Genomic DNA, 4024 nt, shown 5'->3' on the forward strand with positions numbered 1-4024 from the left:
CACTCACCTCAGCCTCCCAAGGCGCAGGATTACAGGCTGAGCCACCGAGCCCGGCTTACAATTAATTTTCAAAAAATTAGCCGGGCATGGTGGCGTGCACCTGTGGTTCCAGCTACTTAGAAGGCTGAAGCAGAAGGATCGCCTGAACCCAGCAGGTCAAGGTTGCAGTGGCCTTGAGCATGCCACTCCAGCCTAGGTAACAGAGTGAGACACTGACTCAAAAAAAAAGAAAAAAAACAGTCATGCAAATTGACAAAAGCCAAAGAAGCAAAGATAAATGCAATCTACCAGAGAGGAAGAGGAGTCAAGAAACTAAAGACTGAACCTAGCCAGTTGTCAGGAGGCCCACGAGTGAGGAGGGTTGGTCACAGGAAAGGATTATTGCAACACTGCCAGGGCCCCAGCACTTGCTTCCCAAGGGGTGGAGCCACTGAAATCGAAAAGACCCTTTGAACAATAAATACTTAGCATGAAAGAGGGTTCGTAGTCTCACCCTGTGATTATACCACTAAAATTATCCCAATCCATCCATGACAGGGCAGTCCATGGGAGGGTGTGTCCTACAGTATTGACAGTATTGCCTTCTGGTTAGAAACTAGACACCCATCAATCAGACAGGCTCAGTGAATTCTGCATGTATTGGAAATTACAGGGCTGGGTGTGATGGTTCAGCCTGTAATCCCAACACTTTGGGAGGCCAAGGCAAGAGGATTTTCTGAGCCCAGGGGTTTGAGCTGGGAAACTTGGTGAGACCTCATCTCTACAAAGAATACAAAAATTAACCAGACCAGGCACGGTGGCTCGAGCCTATAATCCCAGTGCTTTGGGAGGCTGAGGTGAGAGGATTGCCTAAGCCCACATTTTCAAGAACAGCCTGGACAACTTGGCGAGACCTCGTCTCTACAATAAATAAAAAAATTAGCCGGGCATGGTAGCACACACCTGTAGTTTCAGCTACTTGGAAGGCTGAAGTGGAAGGATCGCCTAAGCCCAGCAGGTCAAGGCTGCAGTGACTGTGAGCATGCGACTGCACTCCAGTCTGGGTGACAGAGTGAGACTCCAACTCAAAAAGAGAAAAGAAATCAAGGTTAGGGCCAGGCATGGTGGCTCATGCCTATAATCCCAGAGCTTTGGGAGGCCAAGGCAGGAGAATCACTTGAGCCTAGGAGTTCAAGACCAGCCTGGACAGCATAGAAAGACCCCTCCTCTACGAAAAAGTAAAAAATGAAAAAATTAACCAGACATGGTGGTGCCTGTATTCCCAGCTACTCGAGAGGCTGAGGTGGGCGGATCCCTTGAGCCCAGGAGTTGGAGGCTGTCATGAGCTATGATTGCACCACTGCACTCCAGCCTGGATGACAGAGTGAGACTCTCTTTAAAAAAAAAAAAATGAGCCGGGCTTGGTGGCTCGGACTGTAATCCCGTGCTTTGGGAGGTTGAGGTGAGTGGATTGCCTGAGCTCGCGGGTTCGAGACCCGCCTGGGCAACTTGCCGAGACCTCATCTCTACAATAAAATAAAAAAATCAGCCGGGCATGGTAGCGCGTGCCTGTAATTCCGGCTACTCAGAAGGCTGAGGCAGAAAGATCGGCAGAGCCCAGCAGGTCGAGGCTACGGTGGCCGGAAGCGGCCACTGCACTCCAGTCTGGGCGACAGAGTGAGACTCCAACTCAAAACATAAATAAATAAATAAAATTTTTTTAAAAAATGGCCGGGCTCGGTGGCTCAGCTATAATCCTGCGCTTTGGGAGACTGAGGTGAGTGGATTGCCTGAGCCCGCGGGTTTGATACCCACCTGAGCAACTTGGCGACACCTCATCTCTACAATAAAGCAAAAAAATCAGCTGGGCATGGTAGCACGTGCCTGTAATTCCGGCTACTCAGAAAGCTGAGGCGGAAGGCGGAAGGATCGCTGGAGCCCAGCAGGTCGAGGCTGCGGTGGCCGGGAGTGGCCATGCATTCCAGTCTGGGTGACAGAGTGAGACTCCAACTCAAAAAAGAAAAAAAAAAAAGAAGCAGAAAAATTACATTTAGGTAGCCTGCAAACCTGTGCAGTAATGGTGGCTCCTAGACCCTAAGCCAAGCTCTGTGTCCTGGTGTTCTTATGGCAGGCCTGTGAACTGGCTTCTGTTAGCTCCATTTTACAGAAGGTGACCATTGAGGGGTGAAGGGAGGAGCCTGGTGGGTGAAAGGGAGGGTTCATGATAACATCTATGGCGTTACTTCTACTCCTTCATCCAACCAGGACCCTGCAGCTTACGATGCTAGGATTTGGGGGCAAGGGGTCCCTCAAGAGAGCCGTTACACCAGCACCTTCAGGTCCACGTGGGAGAGAGAAGAAGCCGAGGCCAGGGAGAAGAGATCAGTTTATTTTCATTTCATCCTGATACCCATGAGGCACCTGGTGTGACCCTGTCTTATCTGGGTGCACCTCTTGGGGGCGCGTGACTGCTGACACCTAATGGGCTTCAGCACGGATGGGTAGGGGAGCCCAGGTAGCCCTTGTCACCCACAGGCGCTACTGGGTCTCCCACAGGTTAAGGAGCCAGGATTCCAGGGCTTGGACCCCCGTTCCCTGGCGGACAAGGCTGGCCTGGAGCTCTGACAGAGGACGGGTGCCATATGTCAGGGACTTGGACTAGGGGGACCACGTGGAAATCCAAAGATGCTGACCAGAGCCGCTGCAGCCACAGCAGGGTCAGGGAGGAATCCAGGAGCCAGCAGCTGGATTGGGGGTCCGGGTGGGCAGGACAGCCATCCCCCCACAGACTAATCTTCCTGTCTCTGGGAACAGGAGCTTCCCGGACACATTCTGGCCTTCCTTGGCCTCCTCTGTCTGCTGTTGCACCCAGGGTCGTCTCTCCTCAGATCCCTGCCACCTTCCTTTCCCCTGGTGACACCCCCTGACCCTGTCCCCCAGGACTGCAGCTGCTTAGCCTTCGCTGTGCCTCTGGAGACGAGGTCTGGCTTACAGCCAAGTCGGCAAAGGTGGCTTCCAGGTCCCTGCAAGCTTCCCAGAAAGGAGGTGGAGACTTGTACCTTGGGGCCTGTGGGGCCCACCCCACTCCAGCATTGGCTTCAGGTCCCCTGCCCCCCAGATCAGGCCTCCTGAGCTGGGGTCCCTTCCACAGTGGGTGAGATGGGCGCCGTATTCCTGCTCTGGCCAAGGAGAACCTGTCCGACTCCAAGGGGTGGCAGTTGAGGGGAGAGTTGACACAAGTCCCTCAGAGGAGGGAGAGCAGGCCTGGGCAGGGTCCCTCCACCCCAGCTCACCCGTCCAGTGGCCAGCACAGGCTGGAGAAGTTTCCCTAGGACATCATTGCCTCACCCACCTCTCCCAGCCCAGTGAGGGACCAGGGACCCAGAGGCCAGGGCCAGACACGCCCGGGGGTGGGCAGAAATGCCACTCCCCATGGGTTCCTCATCCTCCAGGGCCCAGCGACGTGGCACCTTCGCATTCCAGAGGTAGGAGCGATCCACCTACACAAATGCTTCCGTTCTGCCCAGGCTAAGGGTCACCAGGAACTCGAAGCAGCTTTTCCAGAGAAGGATGAGGGAGAAGGTGGGTGAAAAGGTCAAAGGTCACCAAGTAGAAACCCTCCAGCTGCCCCTGGGGGAAAAGCCCCTCTGAGTCTAGAGAGGCAGGGGCAGAAAGCAGCTGTGAGCTGCAAGGCATTTTCTTTTTTCTTTTTTTTTGAGTTGGGGGTCTCTCTCTGTCACCCAGGCCGAAGTGCCCTGGCATGATCACAGCTGACCACAGCCTCAACCTCCTGGGTTCAGGCTATCCTCATGCTTCAGCCTCCCAACTAGCTGGGACCACAGGTGCGTGCCATCATGCCCAGCTAGTTTTTCTACTTATTGTAGAGATGAGGTCTCTCCATGTTGCCCCAAGCTGGTCTTGAATCCTGGACTCAGGCAGTCCCCTCGTCTCCACCTCCCAAAGTGCTGGGATTACAGGCATGAGCCACTGTGCCCAGCCAATGCCTTGACTCTTTATAGGAATTTTTTTTTTTTTTTTTTTTTTT

This window comes from Carlito syrichta, unplaced genomic scaffold, assembly GCF_000164805.1.
Source record: "Carlito syrichta isolate Samal-C Ts95f unplaced genomic scaffold, Tarsius_syrichta-2.0.1 Scaffold153825, whole genome shotgun sequence".
NCBI classification, from domain to species: domain Eukaryota; kingdom Metazoa; phylum Chordata; class Mammalia; order Primates; family Tarsiidae; genus Carlito; species Carlito syrichta.